This window comes from Hirundo rustica, chromosome 5, assembly GCF_015227805.2.
Source record: "Hirundo rustica isolate bHirRus1 chromosome 5, bHirRus1.pri.v3, whole genome shotgun sequence".
NCBI classification, from domain to species: Eukaryota; Metazoa; Chordata; class Aves; order Passeriformes; family Hirundinidae; genus Hirundo; species Hirundo rustica.
This window is the reverse complement of record NC_053454.1, coordinates 38,622,412-38,635,980: the sequence shown is the minus strand read 5'-3', so window position 1 is coordinate 38,635,980 and position 13,569 is coordinate 38,622,412. Positions and strand designations below refer to the sequence as shown.

The 13,569-nt window shown below is 35.5% G+C and overlaps 1 protein-coding gene across 1 annotated transcript in view; it reads right to left on the bottom strand.

Annotated features, from left to right (window-relative positions):
- Nucleotides 1-2,010, bottom strand: part of FAM241A (family with sequence similarity 241 member A) — a 168,682-nt gene extending 166,672 nt beyond the window's left edge. Inside the window, exon 1 of the mRNA XM_058420814.1 lies at nucleotides 1,975-2,010. The gene's annotated coding sequence lies outside the window, so the exon portion shown is untranslated. The remainder of the gene's footprint in view (nucleotides 1-1,974) is intronic.
- Between the last annotated feature and the right edge of the window lie 11,559 nt (nucleotides 2,011-13,569).

Here is a 13,569-nt window from a genome sequence, read left to right as displayed (position 1 = left end):
TTTTCTAAACCAATGCATCGATTTGGATAATACATCAGCAGAAGAAAAAAGTCATATGAATAAAAGTGATTTTGCAGTAATATTAATATTCTAGTATTAATACATTTATGAGCACGTTTTATTCTATTAACTCCTCAGCCAGAGCATAATCCAAACAGTTGCAACTGATGAACCACTTATTCTTATATTAAGGATAACATAAAATGCTTTTGTCACTTTAGTAAAAAATAAATACACTATGCAAAAAAACTGAACAACTCTGTATACTTGACTAACAAAGAGTAAGTCTGCAATACACTTATAGTCTTTCTCTGACTCTATTAGGTCCTCAAGTGCTATTTGCTAGTTTTCTTTTGGAGTCTTCTTTTTTCTTATTGTAAAAGAGGAATTGCAGAAAATCCCACCCCCATCCCCCCCCCAAATAACCTTCTGAAAATCAAATCTGACTGAAGTTCATTGACAAGAACTATTCCATTGCCAAAGAACTAATTTTTAACGAACTAAGTGACACTTGCAAGGGCAAACACTACCTTAATGAAAAATGATGGAATTCTAGTGTGGAAAAATAATTTGGGTTTTGTTGTTTTATAAATGTTGTCACTCTCCTCTATGATATTAGGTACTTAAAGTACTTGAGCAGTAAAAGAATGGACTAGCCAGATGAAGAAAAACAGGTAATCTACTGTGTTAGTAATATCGGTAATTTGATTTTTTTTTTAACAGAGGAAATAAAATGGAATGCTGCTTCCAATATTTTGTAGTGAATTATGGTCACAGTAAGGAAACCATAGCATAGGAAAATATGTAAATTATATTCGATTTTATCCTTCAGCACAAAAAGACTGAGAAAAAACAAGATCTCTCCCCACCCCCGATATTCCACATTAAGCAATTCCAAGTGCTATGATTTCTAGATAATTTTCTCTTTGGTTTATACTATACCATTGCAATTTTATATTTATTGTGTCATCTGTCACAAGAGAAAACAGATATAGAACAGTGGCAAAATCATGTTAAAAAGACTGTCTTGGGATAACAAAGAGAAAACTTAATGGACATGGATTTACAAATTATTAATGATTTTTCTTGTCATTTCCTGAAAAATGAAAGCTATGCATGCTGTCTCTTTCCCCAAACAGATTGCATTTTATTCCTCTGCAGTTTGTCCATCAGGCTTCACTCTGACAACATAATCCAAAACTAATCCAGAGCATTCAGTTTTCCTTGTTGGCTCTCATGCACACTGCTTAGACAAATCCTGCTACCTGTCAGCCCTCCTGTGTGTGCCAAACAGGCTGCCAGGTTAACCCCTGGGGAAGCCAAGAGACCTGCTGACTTAACCCCTGCTTCCCTTCAAATAATCCACTGTAAATACATAGGACGTTAACAGGCTAACTGTTCTAATCAGAGCTGGATCCCTTAAAATCTGTTTCATACACAACCCTTAAGAACTAGGGATCTAAGCATCACTGCTGGAAGAGGAAAGGATTGCTTCCAATAATACAAGCACTAAATAAGCAGATGGATAGAACACACTGAAAGGTTTTAATCCCCTAAAGGAGTTTGAGAAAATATACACATCACTTCAATTACCCACCTCATTGCTTATAAATTTTCCCTAATTGTCAGAACAAGATCAGAAATAATTTAGTACAAAGAAAGCAAGTCTAATTTAGTTACAATTCAAATTCATGACAGTAAACTATATACCCATTGCTTTTGCTCCTTTTCATGAATATCAGTTTCATAAAAACTAGCTTTTCTTTGTTGAGATCCACACTGAACATAATATAAGTCACTAGCTAAAAGAGATTTTCGTAACTAGCATACTTTACAAATAATGACATTTTAAATTACTTTACTTTCTAAAGACATAGAATTATTTCCCAGCAGCACTTAAAAACCCCTTATTTCTAATGTTTTAAGCCTGAAATAGAGAAAAATCTGAGTTACAAATCTTTTCAAGATACTCACTCTGTACTCAAAAAACCCAAATAAACCAACGCCTTCTCCTCATTGGAATTCAAGGCACATCACTCTATCTGCTGCGGCAGCATCAACAATCCACAGCAGAAAATAACTTGCGTAAGCACGGCATACCGAGGAACACTTAAAAGCCACACTAAGCTCAGCCACATGAGAAATGTAATAAAACATCGCACAGCTCATTTAATGTTTGGAAGGCATGATGTCCAGGTTAATATCTGAAGTGGGGGAAGGTAGAGCAAGCCATGGGGAGGGCTTCTGAACTCTGCCACAAACAACTGGGAAGGTCCATTGTGCCTTCTGATAAGAACATTTATTTTACCTCAATTAAATTTCAGGCATTCTCTTGAGAGGAAGAAGGGAAAATTGTTCCCTCCTCCACACTCACACACATTCACATTTATGCTTTACATATACATGCAAAGCACACATCTCGGTCTCAGGAGTCCTGGAAAATGTTTAAATGGTTTTATCCATTCTTAGAAGTGTTATACTTGTGGCAGCTAATAAATAGATCTTATAAATGCTACAGATTCCAGAGATGTTTAAAATACTCTTGCTGCTTTAAATGCAGAGATACTTTTAAAATCCCACTCTTCCTATAAGTGTTACTCATTCTAATGCATTTCCTACTTTTTATATACAGAAGTGTTAATTCTTAATAAGCTTTAAAATTTGCCCTCATTGCAATTTTTAGATCACCACAAGCCCATACCTAGGCAATACAGAAAAAAATACTTGACAAAACCTTAGTTACTTCTAAAATAAATTGTTCTGAAAAAAATAACTAAAACAAATGAGTTTTTACTATGTTTTTCCCTCCCAGTTCTTCTCAAAACAACAGCTATTTTGCTGACAGTAAAGTTCATTAAGGTCTCAGGCAGCAGTTTGTCATTGGGGAGTTGACAACTTTTGTTAGAGAGAAGGCAGTATTTTAAAACCTGTATCTTATCTCCCCATCAAATAAATTTGCTCCAAATCAGAACTTTTAAATTTCTTCCCTATAAAAGCATTTTTCCATATAATTTATTCATTACTAGTCAAAATAAAGTTATAAAAGTGAGATGGTGAATGGATTTGGGGAAATCAGCCTATATACAACAATCCGTTTTTGTTTTGATAAAGCCCTGACTCTGCAAGTACATAATCAAACTCACATTAACTTTTCTAGGACCAATATTTTCCTTGTTGTCTAGAAGACATAAATCCTTCTGCCAATTAACTGAAACACAACAGAGTTGTGCATATAACATTTGCTTACTATTTTGTCTACACAAATTACAGGTAAAATACTGATGCAAAATAAATTTGACCCAGTTTTGTAACAAATTTCCGTGTTATATCCATAGGATCTCCTGTAAGATATTGTTTCCTCCTAAAAATTATTTTAATTGATTGACATTTTGCAAGTGTTCTTAGGTGCTTAAATGCCCACAGCATCAGAATTTTTAGAGAACAGGAGTCAGATAGTTTGTTAGTCAAAATACAGCGCCATTCAAGAATTTTATTCATGATTGCCAAATAGCATTCGGTCTTCAGAGACACTGAGCAAATGTGTTTAAAAAGAACCATACCTCAGTCATCTAGAAAATGCCTGCTTTTAAGCTGAAACACCTCTTTGCTTTCGTACGTACTGTTTTGAATTAAGTTCATAATAGCAGGCAATGTTTGAAAAAGGTCTGTTAGAAAGCTACTAAGTTTATGCTATGGAGAGGTTCATTAGGCACAACTTAAAGGTCTGCCATTGCACTCAGAAATGGAGTTTTAGTGTGTTTGATGATCCAAATATACACGGTTCAGTGGTCAACATTACAACTGTTTAAAATGCAGTGACTAATCTGCAACTTATCAATATATTACAAACCAACGTTGACAATGCCAGGTTCTTTGTTGATAATTTTTCCTTATATAACACCAGCTGGAAAGTGTTTCCCTATTATTGATCATGCCACTTATCAGCTATACACAACATATTTCTTTGTACTTGGTACAAAATCTAAACAGTGTAGACTTGGTTCATTAACCTTTTGATATTGGGCAAAAGGGGGAGTAAGACAGGGAGAGGAGAAGCACTAAAAGTAATTTCATTGTTATTTGGATTTTCATTTTGGTCAAGTCATCTGAAGGGGAAAAGGGCACAAATTTTATAGGATTGGAATAGCACTTAGCGCCTGGTCTGAAATCTATAGAAGTAAGACCTTTTGCTGATTTAGTTTTCACTAGTTCAAGTACTAAGCAAAAGGTAAGTTTCAAAAGCTTAAAAATAAACAACACCCCTATGCTAGAGTGGTTTCCCCAAAGATAAGAAAGGAGAGCTCGACAAAGAGTTGGCAACAAAATCTGTAGAAAGCAGACAGAATGTGTCTTGTAGTGTGAAAATCAAAAGAGAAATTTTGCACCAAATTTTAGCGCACAGGTATTCTTGAACTATGAAGTAATACTTTAGAATACTTAAAGAGACCTACAAAAACTTCAGTCCCCAGTACATATTCAGATATAGTCCCCAGTACATTTTCAATATAATTTATCAAGTGCAGAGTCAGACTGAAATTTCGATTTAAGTGTACTTGTCAGATGAATCTCATAGGACTCTACATACAAATATGTGTACATCAGAGTAAATAGATAAGAAAAAGTAGCTAAGGTTGAAGAATCATGCATAACACTAACACTTTTCAGTTCAAGCTTTTTATCTAGGAGGCAGTTCATAATGATCTGGTCCCCTACAATCTCTGTCATTCCTCATCTCCTGCTTAGCCACACCCTATTCCCAGTAACTTGAGCTCTTCATCCCAGTATGAACCAGTGGTCAGATATGTCTTTTTATCCTAAAATTTCTAATATTTTTGCAAGAGGAAAAAAACAGTGATTTGCATTAAACATAATTTTATGTGTGGAGAATCCGTATGGCAGAAAAGTCATAGTTTCAATAAAAAGGGGAAAGAAACACAACTGACTCATAAAGTTTAATCTAAAGCCTCAAGTATTTTTCCTGTCAGTGCCATCTCCCTGGCTGCTCTGTCAGCCTAAACTAAACAGAAAGCCAGGACAGTCATGGCCTGCAACTAGGACTCTCTCTAGAAATAAGGGCCATAATAGCAGTCATCTTGGCTTGTCAGAATTAAGTCTGATATTTAAGTCTTTGTATACTAATTATCCAGTCCTTATTCTAGCAAACGCCCAATGCTTTCATCTCTGTCTCATCAGAGATTCTGCTGGCACAGCTATAGATTTCTAAGTTACTACGGCAAGGTAGATTGACTAGTTACTGTGGGGAAGACACAGAAACACCTTCTTTGTTCCCTTTACTTTTACTACTTGCATAGGGCTTAAGAATCATCAGAGTCTGCTCCTTCTGGTTCATTGCAGTGTAATCCAGTACGTGAGTACAAAAATGTGGGAAACTATTCAAAAAAAAAAAATCATCTTCCAGACCACTTGTAGATAACCTCACTGTTACTTACCCCAAGGCCTTCTGCCATCTCCACTACGAACATTTTGATTGCTACCTCCTTCTTTTTGACTGTGCTAAAAGGTATAATCACACATGTTTTAAGATCAGGCTTAATGGCAGGTACATAAATTTACTGCATCAAGAATTTATTGCCTTTTTCCCTAATCTAGCAACTAATCCAATTTTTTTCCATTAATATGATTTACATAAATAATATATTCAGAGCAAGTTATCATCCTAGTCAGAGGTTACTTATAATTTAAGGAAATGCTTATACTTTTATTAACTGCCCCAACACCTATACTAGCCATGGTCTCTAAACTTATTTTGATCAAGTTTTCAATGACTGCAGTGAAAAGGTTACATCAAGTGATACTTCATGAGAACTACAAAAATGACACTTAATAAGCAAATAAATATTATTATTATTATCATTATTTAAATTAGTTTATATTTCATGTATACACAAATCCTTTTCTGGTTTCTTTGGTGGTTTTTTTTTTTTTTTTTTTTTTTTTTTTTTTTTTTTTTTTTTTTTTCCTGTTGTGCTACTTTGAAATTATGTCATAGATATATACACATGTTCTTGGATATATGACTCCACATTTTTCAAGCTGATTAATTCTAATTACTTAGAAATCAATAACAAATACTTTCCTGGTGTACTTTTTTCCTCTGGAATGGAGTTAATTTTATTCCTAATAGCTGGTAGCAGTGTTGGTTTAGGGTGTGGGATTAATGTTGATAACATGCTAACATTTTAGTTGTTGCTCAGTATTGCTTACTCTAAGTCAAGGACTTTCTAGTTTCCCATACTCTGCCTGTGAGAAAGTGCACAGAAAGCTGGGAAGGAGCATGGCCAGGACAGCTGATCTGAACTGGCCAAAGGGATGTTCCACACCATATAACCTCATTCTCAGTCTATGAACTGGAGGGATGTTGGCCTGGAGGGGCCAGTCACTTCTTAGAGACAGGCTGGGAATCAGTCAGTGGGTGGTGAGCAACTGTACTGATGATCACTTGTGTTTCTTGGGCTCCCCTCCCCACCCCCCAGACTTTAAAAATCAGATTTACTATTATAATCTTGTAGTTTTTTTCAAATAATTAAACTCTTCTTATCTCAACCCATGAGTTTTACCTATATTTTCCAATTCTTCTCTCTGTGCTATGGAGGAGGAGGGGGAGTGAGTGAGCAGATATGTGGAGCTGAGTTGCTGGTTGCGATTCTACTATCACAACTGGTATTGAAATATAATATACATATTTAATTGTATTGCTTTGCAAAAATAGCAAGCATTTAAAACAAAGAAAAACTTTAGTTTATTTCTACTCATAAAGGATGAATAGTCTATCTACCATGCTATTATGCAGTGCACTGAAAAATCACGTCTGTGCTACTTCCCATGCTTAGTTCAAACCCCTTTCTGAAAGGGTTTAGCTTTGTTTCCTGCTGTTTCCTAGAGTTTCACCTAGATTTTAAAACAAAGGAAGAAGCAGGAAACAATATTAAATCTTAATGTAATATTCAAGACATGTAACATGCCCAAGGAAGTTATCTGGTCTTTTGTCTACTTGTTCTTTCCTTCCATGGGTCCTTTTTCTCTTCATCTTGCTAGGAAAATAACAACAACAACAACAAAAAGACAAGAGACAGTGCTAAAAGACAGTAATGAATACCACTATTCCTGGAAGTCAAAGGAAACTGGATTATAAGAAAAGTAACAATGACTTTAAAGCACTAAAACTAGCCTCAATGTCTGCTGCAAGTGGTCTCTGTTATGCCTTTCGATTCCGAAATGTCCTTTCCACCCTTTCTGGCAACCTCACCATTGATGACACAAAGCTTCTCTTGTCACAACTTGATCCTTCCAAAAGCGGAAAGCTATTCCACTCTACAATGATACATGGACAATGTTTGGCAACCCATCTTTCTGCTCAAAGCAATATCCATTCTCATGCCCTTCACCCTCTTGCCTCAGTTTGCCCTGGCCATTCATGGAGGCTGCCTGGCAGCTGTAGAAACTGGAGTGTCAAATTCTGTAATGAAGTATTCCAGGACTGGAAAATTGGTGTTAATGTTGACCTACGGATTTGGCTAATTAAAGCAATATATATTAGATACTAATATTGCTGGCAGCTCTTAGTCAGCTCTCTGGACACTAATTAGATGTTTAGCATTCCACCATATGTAGTCAGTGGAAAACATTTGCAGCTCGTCAGCAAAGCTTCCTGGAAGAAATGAAAAACACTATCAACATTTTCAGCTACAGTCTTTTCCTGTATTATTCAGACGAAAAACTGTATATTGCATGGTTCACAATAGGCTTATACTAGCTTAACTCATAAAAGCTAAAACTGCCCTTTTCTATTTGAAAAAGCCAATAAAAAAATCAGTATGAACTAATATTCCCATCACATTTTTTCTTTAAATCCTCTGGGTGCTTAATTCTGCAAATGAGTTTCCATTTTTGTTCTCCAGTCCCATGGTAACAGTTAGCTTAAAAATGCTGTATACTAAAGGCAGTGACACATGCAAATATTTATCTCCATTCTGAAGAAGTTGCTTCTCTTATATTAGTCAAGTATGTTGGACTGAGTTTTTTTGTGCTTTTTTTTTCTTTTTTTCTTTTTCAGAGCAAAAAGTAAATTGTTCAGAATAAAAATATCTTTATAGGGAGATTTCTGATGTAAGGGTGTAAATAAAAAAGAGGAGGAAAAGGGAACCAATGATTTTAATATGCAAAATATTTCAGTCACACCAATGAAAACTAAGGGTGTAGGAAAACATAGGATCTGCCGTAACAAGCGGACCTGGAATAGAGTAAATCACTGCATCTTGTTATATATGCTGTAACACTGTAACTTCAGCTGAGTTCTCAGACTTACAGTGAAAAGAGAAAACAGTGTAATTACTATGACACTCCTATAGGTTGTATATAAAACCCAATCCAGAAGGCCAAATTCAAACCAACTATAAAGCTTGGTTATTTATTTCATGGGCTGCTACAAAATCCGTTTGGCATTCATGCCTTGTGCAAATGCCAAGATAGTTACCAAGCACAGTCTCCTCTTTCACAGAAGCAATGTTTCCATATTCTTCTGGCAAGAGGTGTGCAGGCAAAGTGTCACTGCAGCAGGTCTGAACTAGATGTGTTGTACTGTTTTTGTGTACACCAAAAGTGAAACTTAATTTGTCTTTACATCAAGGGCCAAATGTTTTAAAGCTTTTAAATTAAAACTGCATACTGCCTGCCATGCACAACTCAAAGTGGTAACCACTTCACTTCTTGCTATATGCTCTGACTAGTGTTCATGTGGATTACATTTTAATATTAGGCTGGAAGCTTAATTATAAAGGATTATTAGCAGATCATGGGAGTATTGCAGTGAGATAGGGTCATGCAGAGTAGAATATTAAGAGCTGCTGTGTAATCTTTGACCGCTTTCTCCGTATCATTTTGGAATCATCATGCAAATAGAGCTACTCACAAAACTGTTCAAGGTATTTTCTTCTTCTACCTTCCTCTCGGAGGTTTATTGATGGCTCTCGTGAAGCAATCTGATTGTCTGCTGGTAAGCTTTTTGGGACAGGGACCATATATTTCCTTCATGCTTTTGCATCCTGCTAAACGTACCCTTGGAATCAGACAGATAATAACATGCTTTGTATGTGGAAGTCCTGTGGCAGTAAAGGCACTTTGGAGGATAGGAGATAACATGTGTGAGGGACGTTGGAGTCAAGATAAAAGATGTGTCTATAGAAAGTCAAACTGAAAATAGGTCATAATAAAATTGCAGTAGTGTGTAGGTCTAGTAAAGGCAGTTAAGCTTTATTTGATAGGAGTGATCAGAATACAAGCAACACTATTTTTCGGTAGAGGGATGCAGTATGGTTTTAAAATAGCACTTATGTTGGCTTTTGTCACATTAACTGTGGGAACTCTGGTGGAAATACATTTAGGTACTTGAAGACCATAAGTTCAGAGATAAGCTTGGCCGATACCGTGAACAGCTTGCCTGAGAGGTAAATTGCATGCAGAAACTAAACATGACAGCCAAAGATAAAACACTTATTATGATTAATACCAGAAGATGTAACAGGCTTTACTTACTACAGCCCCAGGAAACCTCACTTTTACCAGATAATGTTTACAACTCCAATTGCACTCACAGGGCAACCACATGCTTTTTTAGTAGATGGTGTCTTATCTGTGAAACTTCTCACCCACGTGAATTTTAACTTCTGCATTATTCATGTGAATGTTTTAGGAATTTTACAAGTCTGTGAGATTTTGTACATCTATTAAAAACCTAAAACAGTCTGACAGCAAGACAAATTTTTCAGAATGCTATAGATGAGGAATGTGACAGTGTTCTTATGAGAGGTTTATACTATGGAGATTGCTAAATGAATATTAGCTTATGTAGAAGGCAGCAAGTAAGGTTCACTCCCATATGTATATTCTCCCATAAATATATGCACAAATGACCACACTGCATTCATCTCCTATATGACAAATGAGAATGTACTAGTTCATTTAAATGCAATTAAAAATATAAAATAGAAAAAAATCAGAATAAAATATTTTCAGCATCTCTTTTAGTTCTCTTTAAATCATTCTAATTTAGATTTTTAGTTCTATTTCTGAAATTTATTTTGCTTTGGTAAACAAGAACAAATCCTGGGATGGAGGATATTAATGCCACTTCTTTCAACTCACCAGAAAAAACAAATTATTCTTCTACTTTAAATTTTGTTCTATAACCTGATGATAATCAGTACCTATACTCGAGGACTATGATGCCAATATAAATCAGTAGAACACCGCAAGGGAGATTTTCTTCAAATATAACTTTAAATGTGACAGATGAAAAGGGAATTTTTATATTTGTTTTTCTTTTTACACAGAATGAGTAACAGACAATGTAAATAAAACATTGGAAAGGAATATAAAAGCAACAGACAGCCCATACAGAACATTAGTAGAGGAGAGCACTTTCTACAATATTTGAAGTATTTTGAGTTACTTGGCCTATTCTAAAATACAAATTCATAGTGGCTACCGGAAAAAAAAAAAGTTTTGGTTTCCTAATGGTTGTAGATTGGACCAGAATGGTTTTCTGATAATGATACAATTATTTAGATAGAGTTCTGAGAGGACTATTGAATTTTTTAATAGTGTTTTTATAAAATTATTTACCTATCGAATCACAGAGTACCTGTACATAATCTGAGATCTCACCCTCTCACACATGCACACACACAGAGGATGTACAGTTGAAGGAGGAAGCTGCAGGGAACACATGCCCTCCTGAAAATGCTCCTCGATCCAGGAATCTGCACTCACTCAGCCAGGAAGACAGACTGACAGTGGTGATGAGACATCAGCAACTCAAGGAAAGCAGCCACAGTCCTTTCTGTGTGGCAAATGGAAGCAGAAAGCAGATTGATAAGAATGGTGCTGTCACCCTGGGACTGCTCTCAATCAACATAAGCAGTGCTTGAAAAACCATGGGCAGCTGGATGACTGGAGGCTGGAGACACCACCCCTCCATGCCCTCATCCCTCCAGCCCCCTGTGACCCCACACTGTCTGCAGGGCATCCTGCAAGTGGAGCTTGCCTGCAACCTGGGTCAGACAGGGCTGATGTCCCCATGTCACTCCCAGGCCCTTGAGAGGCTGCAGAGAGGCTGTTTTAGCAGATTTTAGCAGTCTCCAAAGGCCTGTGTGACACAATGAAGAGAGTAATAACAGCTGATTTTTTTTTCTTCTCTGCCTAAAAGAGGCAATAAAAAGGAAATTAATCTCAGCTTGACTTAAAATAATTTTTCAATTTATTGAGGAAAAGCAGTAAAAATTATTTTGATTCCACAATGACAGGTATTTCTCCTTGTTTTCTTCTGTTTGGGACCGTCAACATTAAGCTCTTTTTCAGAAAGCTAAAGCACCCTAAACAATGGTATAATTCTGAAACCACAAGAATAGTCATACACTTATTTTCTTACTAGTCCTTCCCCAAATTAATAGTTCAGAACTTCCCAACAAATGCAACTTGATTTTATTGCAGTTTTCATTCTGCAGAGTCATCTCCTGTGTGATCTCAAAATGTTCCCTCTTTTATTTTTGTTTTCTGGTTTGCAGAAAATGAAGTCCTGCATGAAAAAAAATTTGACTCTCTTCCTGGTCTCATGACACTGTGCACATATGAACAATGGGGAAAAATTTCACGAGATAAACTCCAACATTGTAACAGAACCAACAATACACTAACTCCAGAGAATATATCACTCATAGAATAGCTTAGAGAATTGATTAAATTTCAGAATCAAACTACTCCATATGTGTTAAATAATTTTGAACTTGTATCAGCCATAATTGCTGATAATTGCTGATGCCATATCATTGCTTTATGCATATACAGTCCTCAAATTTTTATTTGCAAAAAGAAAGCAGGAATAAATAATAAAATACAAAGCAATGAGTCAAGAATCCTGAACTTTTTTGTTTGTTTGTTTGTTTGTTTGTTTTTTTGTTTGTTTTGTTTTTGTTTTTTTGTTTTTTGTTTTTTTTTTCTTGGTGCCTTTCCAAACTTTTTTTTATTTTTAATACCTTTTAATCAGTTCTAGTCATTTATGAATATAGCTAAAAAGCCCCCTGTTTAACAACACTTTCAGTTGAGAGGGTTCCTTAGTATGATGCTAAACTTCTGGTCAAACTGGGCCATAAAATCCACTAGCTAGAGTCAGCAGCATGACAGTTAAAGCATTAACCTGGTATTAGAGAGCTCAGCCTCAAACCCCAGCTCTGTGCATCTAACCTAGCAAACCTGAGCATCATCCCTTGCTTTCTCTTGGATGTTGGCCCTTGCAATGAGCAAAATTTCTTTGAATTCACTCAGAGTGTGTCAGGTTCTTCATTAAATAAAATGATAAAAAGTTTATGCAAAACATTTCTCCTCAAACAGAAACAATATAGTATATAATTTCCTGGCAATAACTAAACTCCAAGATTTTTTTTTTCTTAATTAAATTAAGCATTAAATCAATGCAGCAGATTTATTTTCCTGTTTGTATTTTTATTAATTAAATCTGCACCATCTGCCTCTGTTTATCTGTTTCACGGTCCTTTCATCTAGCATTGTATGTTTGTATTTTAAATCCATATTGGCTTTTATGATGGATTTTGTAACTGCAGAATGGTGGCTGCAAAGGCAGTTGTCCTGAAAGGACAATTGAAAGCTACAAAATAGCAGCACAGAAAGCCCTGAAGCACAGAAAAATAAGGGACAAAATCATCTAACAGAATTGGTAATCGAAACAAAGCTTCCTTAACGAGAAGTCATTTAAACATAGCAGCATAACACAGAGAGACCTCTCCTGCATGAGCAAAGATGTGGGATTAGTTTCTATATACTCACATTAATAATTCAGAATACAAACAGAAGAATTTCAGATCTGTCAATCTAACACATAAAGCACTCTTTTTATTAAAATAGTCAGCTTTCCCCCCAATGGATATTAAATGGTTCTGTATCCTGTAGTAGAATGCAAGTTACAAAAAAAGCATGTGTGTGCATAATATTTACTCATGGACTTGAGCTCCCAACATCTGATATCAATTCAGTCTTTATTTCTAGTATTTTTCTCTCTTAGAACAAAAACCTCTAAAAATTTCCTGAAATTGCATAATGCATCTCTAAGTACATGGCTCATTAGAAAGAGTCCTTAAGATGAGGCTAATTTATAATATTGAATTTCAGGTAGCACCATTCTCCCCAAACAACTGAAGCTGAGTGATGTTTGCCACAATTAATGCAGGCAGCCTCATAATATTCTTTCAGCATGAAAACTATAAGAAGTGTGATAAATGAATGGCTGAAGAATAACATTTTCTGTTCTGATTTATGTCATGGACAATCATAAATTATGATTTTTCACACAGTTTCGAACTACAATAAGTGATTGAGTTAATCTGTCAGAAGTTTTCTGCTGCAAAGACATTTCTTTAGAATTTTTGGGTTGTTCTGGTAACAAATTTTTAATGAAGTTAGACATGAGAGGCTTGTGGTAAGAATTTAAATAATTGTGATGTGATACAACACAAAAAACCAGTCTTGTTATCTTGTTAT